The sequence below is a fragment of the Mobula hypostoma genome, chromosome 13 (genome assembly GCF_963921235.1).
Source record: "Mobula hypostoma chromosome 13, sMobHyp1.1, whole genome shotgun sequence".
In the NCBI taxonomy this organism is placed as follows: Eukaryota; Metazoa; Chordata; class Chondrichthyes; order Myliobatiformes; family Myliobatidae; genus Mobula; species Mobula hypostoma.
Genome location: NC_086109.1, coordinates 35,734,185 through 35,751,738, shown reverse-complemented (window position 1 = coordinate 35,751,738; position 17,554 = coordinate 35,734,185). Strand labels below are relative to the sequence as shown.

The window sequence follows — 17,554 nt, the reverse complement described above, 5'->3', positions numbered from 1 at the left end:
ACATGGCTCCTCGCTGACTTCAGCAATGGAACCCAAATCATTGCAGTTTCCCAGTAGACCTTTGAGAAATCTGCCCACTGAAACGGTGTCCAGATTTTCACAAATACTCTGACATATTAGAGCTGCTTCAGTATTAGAGCATGGCTTACTTGTGTCAGACTCACAACCCTGTCATTGTGACTTGAGCAGCTTCTTCAAGAAAGCTGTTATCAATGATCCACTGAGATTATGTATTTATTGGTAAGAGTGTGTTGAGAGATATTATGAACAATTTAAAGACCCTTGTCTTAGCTATATGCATTTTAAAAATATTTTTTGTCAATATTCATGATAATGATATCACTGGCAAACCCATCATTTATTACACATCCCTCCTTATTCTTAAGAATGTGGTGGCCAACTTACGGAATAGTCACAGTCTTATCAGTGTACAATAGTGGATTGAGAGTTCCAGAATTAGTCCTGGCAATTAGGAAGGAAAGTAAAATATTTTCAAATCATTATTTAGACATCATCAAATTATGTAAATCTTTCTGCAGTCGTAATTGAACACTGTGTAATCTGTGATGAGCATTTTCACTTTTGACATTTAGAAGGAAGCAAAGTGATTAATGCCTCACAAAGTTCAACCCTACATCCCCTTTGTAAAAGGTAGACATGGGTAAGGTCAGCCAACAGGGCTCTGGTGAAGCTGTACAGCCGGCCCTCCCTATCCGCGAGGGATTGGTTCCGAGACCCCCCGCGGATACCAAAAAACGCAGATGCTCAAGTCCCTTATTTAACCTGTCTCAGTGCGGGTGGACTTTAGGACCCAGGGCAGCACAGGACCCGCCGCCCTCAGTGTTTCTGTTCTGTTGACTTACAATACCTAATACAATGTAAATGCTATGTAAATAGTTGTTACACTGTATTGTTTAGGGAATAATGACGAGAAAAAGAGTCTGCACATGTTCAGTACAGACGCAACCATCGTAGCTCTTCCAGGAACACTGATGCTGCCTCAGCATCAGCCGATTCCGATTCTCCCGTGATCTTTAAGTTCTTGAGGCCGTAGCGCTTTACATAGCCAGCCAGCCATCCCTAGCACTAGCACTTCCACGAATTTCAGCTTCTTTCTGCTTTATTGTGCAAATGTTTGATTCGTTCTTACCGACCTTATGGCTCACTTTGGAATGCGACACGCCACTTTTCAAAAGATCTAATATTTCTAATTTCTCAGCAAGAGATAGCACTTCACGCTCCCTCTTAGCCTTTGAGGAACTGCTTTGACCAAGTAATTGCTTTTTAGGAACCATTTTTTCACAGAAACAAAGTAGCGAATGAACGAGACACGAGGCAAACAGTGCTCGAACAACGAGTACTGGAGAGAGAACTTCCGGGTTTTCCCGATTCACAGTTGGTTGAATTCGTGCATGCAGAACTCGCGAATAAGGAGGGCCAACTGTATAGGCTAATCCCTTGTACAGAGCATACAATAGATTACAGAATCATTGATAAACTCCAACCATACCATTGACTTTGGATGACGGAGACAGGAAGTGATCAATGGCCGATGCTCCACTGGGAGCTAGGGACCCAAGAAGAAGATGAAAGTCATTATTGATTAAACACACAAAATGCTGGAAGAACAAATGGGTCAGGTAGCAGCTTGGTGAGAGAAAAAACAGTCAACGTTTTGGGCTACGACCCTTCATCAGGACTCACCATTTCTTATGAAAGTTCTTGGCCTTAAACGTTGACTCTTTACTTCCCTGTGTAGATGCTACCTGACCTGTTGGGCTGTTCCAGCACTTTGTGTGCATTGCTCAGGTTTTCAGCCTCTGCAGAATCTTTTGTGTCTATTGTGTAAATCATCAATGAGGCAGCCAAAGATGGTGAAGTGTCAGATCCTGCCCCAAAAAAACTCCGGTTGTGATATCCTATAGCAGGAATAATTGAGCTCTAATAACCACAGTTACCTTCCTTTCTGGAAAGTGGGAATATAACCTCTGCAATATTTTCCCCTTGATATCTATGGACATCAGTTGTACCAGGGCTCTGAGCTGTCATGATAGGTCAAATGCTATCTTCACATCAAGGATAATTACAGGTGAACCCCTGTTTATCCATGTTCCTGTAAGGGAAATTTACCCTTACTCAATTCAAAAATCTTGGATGCTGAAGAAAAATATGCTCTTATTGCATTTGTGCAAAAATATAAATAAATGAACAATTACTATTCAGCTCAGTTGTTGATGCATGTGCAGATAATGTGCTTTGCATTGTTGAAAATTGTGTTAGGCCATTTTCTAGGAATTCAAACTCTCTCCAAATCCCACCAACCTTCTATTCTCCCTCCAAACATGAAGGTCACCTGTTTTTAAGCTCCTGTCTGCAGATCTGTTTTCACTCCCTATTTCTGACACCATAAAATATTGCAAAGTATTCAGACCCGTTGCGTAAATGTGTTACTATATTTTCTTTCCTGCTTATCTTCAGTCTACTGATCAGTGAACCACAAGTTGAGGATAATGATCATTGCTATTTAAATTTGTGTTTGAACAGCTTTAACTCAATTTCCTTGTTCCACAGATTTCCCTGAATTATTGGCATTTTTAAATTTAATCATTATTTCGAGCATCTCACAATTTGATATGTTTCCTCTCTCTCCTCTAATGTCATTCATATCTCTCTACTTACACAGTTTTCAAACATGCCAGATGCCACGAGCAAACATTCAGCACTCTCTGTCAGCCAGCACCAACACCACCCTGTATCTGTCAGTGTTTCTTTGTTTTCCTTCTATCACAGATATTCCCTTTCTTCTGTCACCTTCCACTGCCCTAAAAACATATTTGTTTTCTCCCCCTTTGTAGTTATAATGAAAGGTCATCAAACAGAAAAGTTGTCAATGTTATTTCCCTCCTGATACTGACCAAGCTTCTGACTGTTGTTGGCGTTTTCTGTTTTCTTTTTCAATATGCAGTATTTTTTTTTCCTTCCTGCTTACTTTGTAAACCACCCAGGAACAAACTGGATTGTGTTTTGTACTAATATTAATACAATGACCATCAAATGGTGCTCCAAGTAAAAATTGGACAGTAACTGGTAGGAAACATGGCAACATTGATGTGCAGAGGGGATCTTAGGATGCACAGTAGGTTCATAGTGCGATGAAAGTGGCAACACAAGTAGATAAGGCAGTAAAAAAGGCATACAGCATGTTTGTCTTTATGAGTAAGGTATTGAATATACCTTATATTGGTGTGACATGGACGTCAAAAGAAGAATAGGGATGGCAAAAGGCTCCTTTACCAGAATGAGGAGTATACTGACCAATACTAAACTAGGCATGACAACCCACCTCCGAGTACTGAAATGTTATGTTTATCCAGTTATGTTATATGGCTCAGAACATTGGACAATATCTAGTAACATGAGGAAACAAGTTGTAGCAGCAGAGATGTGGTTTTTGAAGAGGATGCAAAGAATATCATGGACAAAACGAATACCTAACGAGGATGTCATGAACAGAGCAAAGACAAAAAGAGAAATAATGTATGTGATCATGAAAAGGCAACGCAACTTCAATGGACATATGATTAGAAAAGTGGAGTTAGAATGCACGGTAATTATGGAAAGGATTGAAGGGAAGAAAGCAAGAGGAAGACAAAGATAAATGATGATGGAGACAGCAGCCAGAGAACTGGAAATGAATACCAATGAATTGATCCACTTCACCCGAAACAGAAGTGTGTGGGCCATGGCAGTCAAAGCTCAAACTGGGCATGGCAACTGATGATGATGATTGAATATACTTTATAAATTGGGAAGTCATGCTGCACCTGCATAAATATTGATTAGGCCACATTTGAAGTACTGCATACAGTAATGGTCATCACACTAAAGAAAGGATGCGAAACCTTGCAAGAGGGCATGGAAAAGGTACATCCAGAAGCTTCCTGGACTGGAGTGCATGTGCTACAAGGAGAGATTGGATAAGCTTGGATTGTTTTCTCTGAGTGTCAGATTCTGAAGACAAGCTGATTGAAGCTGGCACAGTCATGAGAGGAATACATAAGGTAGACAGCCAGAGTCTTCTTTCTTGGGATGGAATCAACAAATATCAGACTCTGAAACGTGTAGCACAGCTCTAAGGTGAGAGGAGGATATTTAAAGGAGGGGTGCAAGGCAAACTTTTTTTTACACAGGGAATGATAGGTGCCTCAAATGCACTGCTACGAGAGGTGCTAGAAACAGAAACAATAACAATGATAAAGTAGCGTTGAGACAGATACATGAGTAGGCAAGCAAGTGAGGAATACAGACCACATGCTGGCAAGTAGGAGTAGCTAAATAAACGTCACGGTTGATGACAACGTGATGGACCAAAGGGCCTGTTCCTGTTCTATGTGCAATGTATAGCCTGAGGATTTCTTATAAACTTAATGCACTAAGAGGTTAACCACTTAATTAAAACTCATACATAACTACAACTTAAACATTGTTACAGAACCTTTTTAGAAAGGATCTCAGCTAACCACACATGACTGAAGAACCTCGCCTGATGAACCGTTTGAATAATATATTTCAGTTTTGTAACAATGTAATGTGCTTAGGACTCCTAGTTTGTTTTAATACATGTTTTATTCATAGCAATAGATTGTAAGTCAAAATTAAATATATATCAATGAGAACTGATCAGGAAGGAAACACATATTTTTAGAAGAACAAAAATGGTAGCTTAATCCACAGTACCTATTATTTGACTTTAAGGAATGATTGCTTGGTTCAACGGGGTTTATTCATTTTCATTTAAGTTGGCAGAATAATTCATCAGGAAATACTACTCTTTTTTTTGAGAAATCAACAACAAACCTCGCTGTAGTTGCCAATGCTAACTGAATTTTGTGTCACTGTAAAGACAAATAGATTATTTAGTAATTGTTGCTGGTTACACTTCAAAGTTTTTACTCTCTACTTTAAATCTTCCGTATATCGGTTTCACACTAAGACACATTTTTTCATCCTCAGTGATTCTTAAGCACCAGCACAGGCTGGAATGTTAGTTATATAGAGGCATGATTGGTGATGTTCTGTGTAGAATCTTCCATGGGCATTATCTTTTAATATCATCCTGTTCTTCACTAATTTTATTCTTGTTTTTTTTTTCAGATTTTAATTTATAGTGTGTGCTCCCAGTCTTTGACTGTTCCAAGGATTGTGAAACTAAAATAGCTGGAGGCAACATTTTTTTCCTCTCACCCAGCCTTCATTTTAAGAAAATAATTCATTCTATTCACAATTCCAATATGCTTCTACCTAATATCTTGTATAGTGACCAGGATATTAATCTAGAACCAGAAGTTGGACTAACAGCAGGCTGCTGGGGAATTAAAATCAAGTAATTAAAACATCAATAATAAATCTAATGAATTGTTGTAAAATCTCATTTTGCTCATTGATGCCTTCAGAGAAAGACATTCATCTGTGTAGAATTTGCATGTTCTCCCTTTGACTGCATGGATTTCCTCTGGTTGCTCTGGCTTCCTCACATAAAAGACCATGAAACAAAGGAGTAGATGGGCCATTTAGCCCATTGTGTCTGTTCCACCATTCAATCATGGCTGATTTATTTTCTCTCTCAACCCTATTTCCTTGCCTTCTCCCCATAACTTTTGACACTCTATCAACCACTGCTTTAAATGTCCCCAATATTTCAACCTCCACAGCTGACAGTGGCAATAAATTCCACAGATTCACCACCCTCCTCACCTCTGTTCTAAAGGGACACCCTTCTTTTTCTGAGGTTGTGTCCTCTCCCATTATTGGAAACATCCTCTTCATGTGCACACTTTCAAAAACAATTGTAGATTGGTAGGTTATTTGGCCACTGTAAATTGTCTGTAGCGTGCAGATGAATGGTAGAATCTTGGTGAAATTGATGAGAATACAGGGAGAATAAAATATGGATTAATTGTAGGATAAGTGAAAATGGTTACCTGCTAGCCTGGATATAGTGGGGCAAGGGGACGGTGTCCATGCTCTATCTCTCAATAACGTTTTGATTCTACCCTACTTATTTTGTCTGGTTTAAACACGACAACCAGCTCAAAGAAATGATTCTTAAATGCTTTCTGAAGTGACCCAGCGATCTAATTAGGCCAATGGCTTTCAGATCTGAGCAATAAATATTGGGCTAGCCTGAAGCATCTGCGTGATGTGAATGAGTTGAAGGCAATACTCATCAAACTTGTTCATAGATGCTAAAATGCCAAACAATTATCTGAAGGTACTATTTTGAAACATAACAAATACAACTCTGCTAAATAGCCCTATTATGTCATTATTTATTTCTTTAATTTGTTTATTGAGATACAGTGTGGAATAGGCCCTTCTGGCCCTCCAAGCCACGCCGCCCAGCAATCCCCCTATTTCATCCTAGCCTAAACACAGGACAACTTACAAAGATCAGTATACCTACCGACCAATACATCTTATGGATTGTGGAATGAAACTGAAGCACCCAAAGAAAACCCACACAGTCACGGGGAGAATGTATAAATTCCTTACAGGCAGCAGCAGGAATTGAACCCCAATCGCCTGTGCTGTAAAGCATTGTGCTAACCACTACGTTACCATGCCGCCCTATGACCAAACATAACATCATAACAGGAAATCACACAGAATTAGTTTTTTGACAAAGCATAAAAATCATCAGATTATTGTCCACAATTACAATCCTGGTTAATATGCAAAATGATCTGTATAGTTTTATGAATATCTTGTTTCTGTCTCAGACTCATTCCATTGACTTCATGAGAAGTAGTTTCACAATACAACACACTGACATGAAAATATTCAAGTACAGTACAGCTGACCAGGGAGTCAGCTCTAGTAGTATCCATTTTCTCAAGAAAAGTTTTCCTTTGGAACCAAACAACTTCATCTCTTCATTTCAGAGAAGCCCGGCAGCATTTTTTCTTAGGTTTGTATTTAACAAACCCAAATCTAGGTCTCTTCCAAGACACATTCATTTGGTTTGCTTGATATAATTTTCTCTGCATTTCCAGTCACCTTTAACTACAGGATTATGGCATCATACAAAATCTTTGCAGAAAAATGTCAAACATTTTCACATTGACAACCATTGGCCATATTGATCACTGCACTTACTGATCACATTAGCTAGTTTACACTGAGAACTGTTGAATGAATTTCCAATATTTGCAGCTACAATTCCCTAAACTCAACATGGATTGGGTTACTGATATCTGATAACTCACTCTGACCTTTTACTTCTTCACCTCACTTGCCTATCACCGTCCCCTGGTCCCTACCTTCTTCCTTTTCTCCCGTGGCGCACTCTCCTCTCCTATCAGATTTCTTCTTCTCCAGCCCCTAACCTTTCCTGCCCACATGGTTTGACCTATCATCTTCTAGCTTGCCCTCCTTCCCCTCCCACCGCCTACCTTTTCATTTTGGTGTCTTTCCCCATCCTTTTCCATCCTGATGAATGGTCTTGACCTGAAACCTCGACTGTTTATTCATTTTCATAGTTGTTGCATGACCTGCTGAGTTCCTCCAGCATTTTGTGTGTGTTTCTAGTGGTTATTGATAATTATATTAAAAGTGGCCAAGGCTGAAAAAGCCAAAGATTTTTGCACAATTCACTTGCAACCCGATATACTGTGTGTGAGATCTAAAACTCTGACAAACTTCTATAGATGTGTAGCAGAGAGTATATTGACTGCCTGCATCACAGCTTTGTATGGAACCAAAAAATCCTACAAAAAGTAGTGGATACGGCCCATCCCATTATGGGTAAAACCCTTCCAACTATTGAGGACATCTACATGAAATGCTGTTGCAGGAAAGCAGCGTCTATCATCAGGGACTCACACCACCAAGTTTAGGAACTCTCAACCATCAGGCTCTTGAACCAAAGGAAATAACTTCACTCAACTTCTCTTGTCCCATAATTGAGATGTTCCCACAACCAATGGACTCACTTTTAAGGACCCTTCATCTCATGTTCTCGATATTTATTGCTTCTTAATTTATTATTATTATTCCTTCTTTATACGTTTGCACATTTTTTGTCTTCTGCACTGTGGTTAGCCACTCTAGTTGTGTGGTCTTTCATTGATTCTGTTATGGTTATTATTCTATAGATTTATTGAGTATTCCCACAAGAAAGTGAATCTCAGAGTTGTATATGGTGATATATATGTACGTTGATAATAAAATTTACTTTGAAGTATCATGTATCAAAATGTAAGAATCAATATATGATTCACTCAGGCAGAGTAATGGAGAGCAATTGATAATTAGCATCCTCAATAAAGTATATATTCAGACAATAGAGTACAGAGGAGACTGCAAAAGTTTTATTTTTATTTAAAACTATTGACTATGATTCAACAGCAACATACAGTTCAACTCTAGAGAAACAACCTTACCCAAATCAAAATCAGGTTTATTATCACTTTATTAGGTAGAGGAGTAGAACCCAGTATGGTCATCCCCTCCTGTAGCCCATCCACTTCAAGCTTCTATGTGATGTGCATTCAGGGATGCTCTTTTATATACCACTGAGGTAACGTGTGGTTATTTGAGTTACTGTAGTCTTTCTGTCACCTTGAACCAGTCTGGCCATTCTCCTCTAACATTTATTATTAAGAAGGTGTTTTCATGCATAGAACTGTGGGTCACTGGGTGTTTTTGTTTTGTTTTATGCACCATTCTCTGTAAACTCCAGAAACTGCTGTGTCAGAAGTCCCAAGAGATCATCAGTTTCTGAGATACTCAAATCACCCTGTATAGCACCAACAATCATTCCATGGTCCAAGTCACTTTGATCATATTTCTTTCCAATTCTGGTGTTAGATCTGAACAACAACTGAATGTCTTTACCATGTCTGTAAGCTTTAATGTATTGAGTTGTTGCCACTGCAGTAAAGTTCATGGGTTAATGGACCATTCAGAAATATGAAGGCAGAAGGGAAGAAGTTGTTCTTAAAATTTTGAGTGTGTGTCATTAGGCTTCTATACCTCCTGTACCTTAATGGTAGTCATGCGAAGAGGGCACATTCTAGATGATGAAGGTCCTTAAAGATGGGTGCTGCCTTCCTGCGGCACCAGCTTACGAAGGTGTCCTCAATGGTGGAGTAACTTGTGCTTGCGATGGAACTGGCTCAGTCTACAGTCCTCTGTAACCTCTTCAATCCTATACTTTGGAGCATCCATACCAGCCAATAATAAAGTCAGAATGCTCTCCACACAACATCTTTGAAATTTGCTAATCTTTGGTGACATACCAAATCTCAAAATCTTAATGAAGTATTGCTGCTGGTATACCTTCTTTGTGATTGCATCGATATGTTGCTCCCAGGATCAATACTCTGAGATATTGACCCCCCCCCCCCCAGAAACTCGATGCTGCTCAAACTTTCAATTGCGGGCCACTGAATGAGACCTGGTGTGTGTTCTCCTAATTACCCCTTCCTGAAGTCCACAATAAATTCCATGGTCTTGCTGGTGTTGAGTGGAAGGTTGTTGTTGTGAAACCACTCAACCACCCAATCAGTTTCAATCTGATACTCCTCATTATCACTGTCTGAGATTCTGCCAACAGTGGGGTCATTGGTAAATTTATAGAGGGAATTTCAGCTGTGTTTACCCACACAGCCATGAGCGTAAAGAGATTAGAACACATCACAAAGCATTCTTAAAATCCTTTAGGTTTGCAAATCCCTTATTTAAGGTTCTAAATAAAATTTTGAGCATAGCTTTCATGACGGCAGCACCATCTTTAAAATAACTATTGAACAAGCCCATGGAAATAACATAAATGGTCACTTAACCTAAATTATGATTATGATTATGAGGACACGCAGTTCCCTTTTATTGTCATTTAGTAATGCATGTATTAAGAAACAATAAAAATGTTTTTCCAGAATAATATCACGAAAACACATGACAAACCGACGTAAAAACTAACAAAAACCACTTAATTATAACATATAGTTACAACAGTGCAAAACAATGACATAATTTGATAAGAACAGACCATGGCACAGTAAAAGTCTCAGAGTCTCTCGAAGTCCCATCATCTCACACAGACGGTAAACCCCCCAGTGCCGCCAACTTGCCGATGCAGCATCCTGGAAGCATCCGACCGCAGTCTGACTCCGAGTCCGTCCGAGCCTCCGACCACCTATTCGACACGGAGCACCAAGCACCATCTCTGCCGAGCATTTCGACCCCGGCCCCGGCAACAGGAGATATGCAAAGCCAAGGATTTGGGGCCTACGTCTCCGGAGATTCTCGATCGCAAAGTAGCAGCTGTAGTGAACCAGGCATTTCAGAAGTTGCTCAAGATGTTCCTCTGCGCTTTCACGGCTGTCCCCATCAAATCCGGATTGATGCACGGCCCCCAAGTTATACATATCGATATTCATTCGGAACAGCTGCATGCATTGCTTCACGCCACCATCTTCTCCTCCCTCCATGTTCCCATTTAAGTTGAGTTGGAATGATTCAATTCCCTCAGACATTTGACACCATCATTAACAATTTCGCTTTTGTATCTGCTTATATAATTAAAACCACATGCTTAAAATATCTTGAAATTATTTTAGCTATTTTACCTAAGAGCTGATAAAATAGCAATGTATCACCATTCACTCGGGTATCAGCACCCACCTTTCTGATTCAAAGTAAAATTTAGAATTTGATTTTAGAATCAAAACTACCAGTTCACAACCGCAAAATGAGATCCTTGAAAGTGACCATTTTCAGAGAAGACAGTAAGGAAATAAGTATCCAGGCAAATGGTCAAATCATTCTACATCCTGGAATTCTCTGCTCAAAACCACGTGGAAGTATTTTTCACCGGAAAGACACAGCAATCCACTAAGGTGGTTCATATCTACCATTGTAATGTTAAGGAATAGGCAATGATAGCTAGTTTTTGCTAGGTACACCTACATCTCATAACCATGAAATTATTTGAAATAGCCCTACTGGTATCTTGCTCAGTATTCCTTCTTCAACCAAAATTTCCAAATAAAATTAAACTAAATCGTAAGTCCTATTGTCCTGTACTTTTATATTCCTAACAATACAGAAGTAGGACATTCATCCCATTGATTCTATGCTGGTTTACAGAACAACTAATTCGCCCACATCCCTATCATCCCAGAATCTGCCATTTATTTACACTAGGGACAATTGGCAGTGGCCAAATAACTGACCAATCCAAATGTCTTTGGGATATGGGAGGATACCAGAACCCCAGGAGGAAACACTGACATAACAGTGAATATGAAAACTCTACCCAAAATAAAAAGGTTAGATTTTAGAGGATAATTTTGTGGCTTGATCTCATTTTTATATACAGTTGAAGTCAGAAGTTTACATGCACCTTAGCCAAATACATTTAGACTCAGTTTTTCACAATTCCTGACATTTAATCCTAGAAAACATTCCCTTCTTAAGTCAGTTAGGATCACTACTTTATTTTAAGAATGTGAAATGCCAGAATAATAGTAGTGAGAATGATTTATTTCAGCTTTTATTTCTTTCATCACTTTCCCAGTGGGTCAGAAGTTTACATACACTTTGTTAGTATTTGGTAGTATTGCCTTTAAATTGCTTAACTTGGGTCAAACATTTTGGGTAACCTTCCACAAGCTTCTCACAGTAAGTTGCTGGAATTTTGTTCCATTCCTCCAGACAGTAACTGGTGTAACTGAGTCAGGTTTGTAGGCCTCCTTGCACGCACACGCTTTTTCAGTTCTGCCCACAAATTTTCTATCGGATTGAAGTCAGGGCTTTGTAATGGCCACTACAATACCTTGACTTGGTTGTCCTTAGGCAATTTTGCCACAACTTTGGAGGTATGCTTGGGATCATTGTCCATTTAGAAGACTCATTTGTGACTGAGTTTTAACTTCCCGGTTGATGTCTTGAGATGTTGCTTTAATATATCCATATAATTTTCCTTCCTCATGATGCCATCTATTTTGTGAAGTGCACCAGTCCCTCCCGCAGCAAAGCACCCCCACAACATGATGCTGCCACCCCCATGCTTCACGGTTGGGATGGTGTTCTTTTTCTTCCAAACATAATAATGGTCATTATGGCCAAACAGTTCAATTTTTGTTTCATCAGACCAGAGGACATTTCTCCAAAAAGTAAGATCTTTGTCCCCATGTGCACTTGCAAACTGTAGTCTGGCTTTTTTATGGTGGTTTTGGAGCAGTGGCTTCTTCCTTGCTGAGCAGCCTTTCAGGTTATATAGGTCGATATAGGCAACACACATCAAAGTTGCTGGTGAATGCAGCAGGCCAGGCAGCATCTCTAGGAAGAGGTGCAGTCGACGTTTCAGGCCGAGACCCTTCGTCAGGACTAACTGAAGGAAGAGTGAGTAAGGGATTTGAAAGTTGGAGGGGGACGGGGAGATCCAAAATGATAGGAGAAGACGGGAGGGGAGGGATGGACCAAGTATAACCAGCAACAATTACTAAATAATCTATTTGTCTTCACAGTGACACAAAATTCAGTTAGCATTGGCAACTACAGCGAGGTTTGTTGTTGATTTCTCAAAAAAAAGAGTAGTATTTCCTGATGAATTATTCTGCCAACTTAAATGAAAATGAATAAACCCCGTTGAACCAAGCAATCATTCCTTAAAGTCAAAATAATAGGTACTGTGGATTAAGCTACCATTTTTGTTCTTTTAAAAATATATGTTTCCTTCCTGATCAGTTCTCATTGATATATATTTAATTTTGACTTACAATCTATTGCTATGAATAAAACATGTATTAAAACAAACTAGGAGTCCTAAGCACATTACATTGTTACAAAACTGAAATATATTTTTCAAACGGTTCATCAGGCGAGGTTCTTCAGTCATGTGTGGTTAGCTGAGATCCTTTCTAAAAAGGCTCTATGACACTACTATTTCTATTACTATTACTACTATGACACTGTAATTTCCTTTGGGATCAATAAAGTATCCATCTATCTATCTTTCCACGTTTCCATCTCTCAGAGGGTGTGGTATCTAACTTCCAGCCTTATAAGCTTGAAAGGCTTTCCAGGATCTGTGCCTGAGGTCACAGAACTAGGGTCTCCCTCCCACTGAGTTCACAGTAACTATCTGTCAACCTTCTATGCCAATCTAATGTTAATCTCATTTCTCTAAACCTCTCAAGTGCTCCCAGATCCGACAATTTATATACATCAGGGACGATTTATAGTGGCTAATTAACTTACCAACCCGTGAGTCTTTGGAACGGTGGAGGAAATTGGAGTGCCTAGAGGAGCCCACATGCCACAGGGAGAAGGTGGAAACACCACACAGACAGAATCCATGGTGAGGTTTGAACCTGGATCTCAGGTTCTCTGAGGTAGTGGCTCTACAGATGCAGTTGCAGCACCTTTGCCCAATTTCTACTTGAATTGAAGCCCATTCTGGACAGATGGATGAATTGCTGCCAGGCAACTGTCCAAAGAACCCGCAATGCACCTAGATGGAGATTGTGAAAAACTGAGTTTAAATGTATTTGGCTAAGGTGTATGTAAACTGCTGACTTCAACTGTATATCTCCACTGAATCATGAAAGCAAGTTTGCATTTATACACAGATCGAGGCACATCATAACTCTGTTGCAGAGGCAAGGACATTCGTCTTTATTTCAAAAGTTAGAGAAAAATATGTTTAGCATGCCACAGACCATAAATACTGGGTCAAAAATCATTGAAGTGTTCTTATCTATATAGGGAAGTGCAAAGTCTTTTCTATTTTACTCTTTTTTCTGCAGGTTCTGAAGCATGCTTGTATGTAGCTTTCCGAGCCTCATCATTAAAGTGTGAATCAAGCTTGCAAACGTTTCAGTGTTCGGTCATGCAGATAGAAGTATAGGGCTGTCTTATCCCCACCAGACAATCACAGAAGTACTTTGAGTAGTAGTTAATGAATAGAAATCAGAGAGAGGAATAGATGCCAGTTTTCCTTTTCTTTTAAACACAGGCTACCAAAGCCAACTACATTGTGCTTTTTGCAACATTGGGTAGAATCAGCTAGCGACACAGACTGAGAACTGAATGTGAAATTTTCCACTGGGATCTTTTTAATGAGTATGCAGTTTACTATATGGTTAGCAATTACCAAGATCAGATTCATAATGGTTCATTCCTCCTCACAGTTACACTCATAACATCATGTAACTATGCCGCCTAATGTACCAAAAAAATTTAATGAAGGTGCCTAATGGATATTAATTCTGTGATGGATGCAATATAACACCCTTTACATTATTAATCAGCGTCAGTAAGTGATTCACAGGATATCAGTACATCACAATTACTTTTCTTCACAATAGCTATGGGGATGCCAAAATTCATTGGATTTTCCTACATCCATCATTGTTATTTCCCTCATTAGATGATGACTGAATATGGCCAAAGAGTCTTCCAATACATTAGTGCCAGTATTTAAAATGGAGAGAAGTTTATCATGCTTTCTTCTTATTCCTCACGATTCTTCATATGATAACAGCTAAATATTATCGAATTAAGAAGCAATCTGTCAGAGCAGCTCCCTGGACTGAGGGGCAAAGGGGTTGCCGATGTGTTGAATCCAAAACCTGCATCAGGTCTGCATTCCTTCAGTAGGTTGTTTGCTGCTCCAGATACCAGCATCTGCAGTCTCCTGTGTCTCCTGAATCCTACAGGAAATTATTTTGTTTTCAAAGATGCATGGAGTTGCACAGTTGGCCAATAATTGCTTTAATCAAGCCTCATCGATGCAAAACACAATGGTAAAGGCCCAAGATAGATCCTTTCTTTCCACAATTCATCATTGTGGAGTAGATGAAATATAAATGGTTGATTTGTAGGTTGTGGTATATCAGTAAGTAGTGGTAAATTCTAAAATGGTTAAGAAGGTCAGGGTGGATTTCTTCCATAGATAGGGCAAGAGGTAATGGATGGGGGAGAAGGTTGATTAGTTTTGAGCTTGTACATGCCTAAATTTTATAAACTATCCAGATGCTCCATCTCCATTGAACGGTCATAGAACAAAGATTCCCAATAGTCAATACAAATACCGTATTACTTCAGAAAGACCCTAAGTGCATCTCTCTTCCTGTGCGGGAATTCAAAAAAACGTGTCTGGCATCAGGTGTGTGAACAATGTTACCTATACTGCAAAGCTGACACAGCACAACTATAGCCTCAGTAGAAGGGGAGAAAAACCCACTGACTCAGTTTTTCTTTCAGTGTATTTAAGTATTTTGAGGAGAGAGCATTAATGGCATTTTTCCAGTGTCTTGAGATACTGGCTGCCAGTAATTCAAGTCTCAGAATTCCCCAGGAAGGCAAGGATTATTACTGACCAGTAGGTCTGAAGTCTTCAATTGTGCATAAAGACACTTTTCCTCCCTTTCAAATAACCAATGGTAACGTGAAAACATTGAAGTTTGTGATAAACTTAAATTTTTATATCTCTCTTGGTGGATAGGTGGCCAACAAGATATGAGAAGTGGTCCACATTTTCCAAAGTCTTCCTATAAACTTACATTGTTGCATGGCTGTGAGCTGTAGTTAGAGTAAATTAACGGAGGACCATTGCCTTGCAAATGTTGAGTGTTAAGTTCAGTCTTGTATTTCAGTTAAAGCTTTGATGATGGCTTGGAACTTGGCTTCAGACGCAAGTCTTGCCTCCATTCTGCAGCAATAATATTTGTATCACTTGCAAAGCTGAAATTGAAGAATGACTATGTATAGTGATCACTAATTAATGAACTTCCAGACAGTTTTCTGTAGGGTTTGGTCTATGAAGCAAAACTTTAATTCAAAAAGAATAGCCCTGTGTCGCTTATTTCCCTTTGCGTAGCTATTATGTATAAGTAATCTTTGTGGATTCAACTGGTATTTGAGTAAAGCTTTTGCATAATTTCATTAGGCAGTTAGAAAGAAACTCAGAATCGCAACATATCTAGCCTATAACTTCTTATGATTGTGTGTGAGTGACATATAAATAAAACCAGCATTGAAATGGTTACAAATCTACATTATATGACCTTGCACATTAATGTCTGTCTGTCTAGGTACCATATCCGATGCAGACTTTGGTGATCATGGTTTTCCATATATATCTATCCTTCATTTTCTGAATGACTTCCATTGCCTCGATGTGTAGCCACCTGGCTATGATTTTGATGTACATAAACTGAGGTCTTCCTCTAGGTTTACTCCCCTCAATCTTTCCAGAGAGTATGAGTTTTTCTAGTTCATCTTTCCGCATGATGTGTCCTAGGAATCTGAGTTGTCTTTCTCTTATTGTTGGTATGAGAGATCGAACTGCTTGGGCTCTTCTGAGAAATTCTTCATTTGATGTGTGTGTGGTCCATGATATTTTTAACATTCTCCTGTAGATCCATAATTCAGCTGCTTCTGGTTTCTTTTCCATTGCTGGAGAAATGGTCCAGCACTCACTTCCATAAGTCAGGATAGGATAAATGTAGCCCTGCAGTATTCTGTTTTTAGTGTACGTGCTCATCTTTCTGTCTGTTAATATGGGCTTCATTTTTTGTAAAGCTTCTTTCGCCATTGCTATTCTGTATTTGATATCTGTGTCGCACCTACACATTAATAGTTTCTGAGAAAGAGAAATAAAACTTGGTCTTAAATAATTCCCAATATGCTGTATTCCTATCAAGTTCTTTCAGAAATGAAAAATACTTATAAAGTGTTGCAGCTGTTAGCAGTCATTAAAATTCATAGATAAAAGATATAAGCATCTACAAAAGTAGAGACAGTCTTTGCAGTAATGGGTAAGCTTGTCACTGGGGCCAAGAATGTTTCACATGCACTCAAGTTCTCCAGTTAATTACAAGCCTGCATGCTAGATAATACAATAACTTTAATCGGATCAGTAGCAGGAGCTTTGATTTTACTAAGTCATCACAGCAGGGTAGTTTTTTACTGGTGAACATCCGCTTGCATTCTGGGCAATTAATAATTCTCTTGCCCACTTTTTCTATTCATGAAACTTTTCGTGATTAGTGATGTTTGACATAATAGGCATTTGGTGACCACTACTTATCAGGGACACATAACACATCAGCGTCAAAGCATATATTACAACCGATATATCAGATAATCATTGGTTTGTTCCTGACAGGTAGAAGCCTCATGCCATCTATGATATTTTGGTTTTCCATCCCTATGATGTCCATTAGATTTTGCACTAACGACCTCATGATATTACTTCTGGGTTACATCCAATTTTAAACCCTGAGGAAATTGGTTGAAGCAGATTATCCTGCTGCCACTGGTCCCAACATCGCTGCACTTTATACTTCCAGGCAACTTTCTTATAAAGTCGGTATTTAACTGAGCAGGCTGATCCTAGGTTGAAGCACCCTCCCCCCACATTTCCGCTATGATAACTCTTAAGACCTTCTGCTGTCCAGGATTACATCCTGACCCTTTCTACAATGAGTCACTACTCTGCTGCTGGGCTCACCAGAGAATTCAGTAAAAGAACACTAGCTCA

The 17,554-nt window shown here is 39.2% G+C and overlaps 1 protein-coding gene across 1 annotated transcript in view; it reads right to left on the bottom strand.

Moving 5' to 3' along the window:
* Positions 1 to 17,554, bottom strand: part of LOC134355538 (metabotropic glutamate receptor 4-like) — a 1,343,412-nt gene that overhangs the window by 337,483 nt on the left and 988,375 nt on the right. The gene's annotated exons all lie outside the window — the stretch shown is intronic.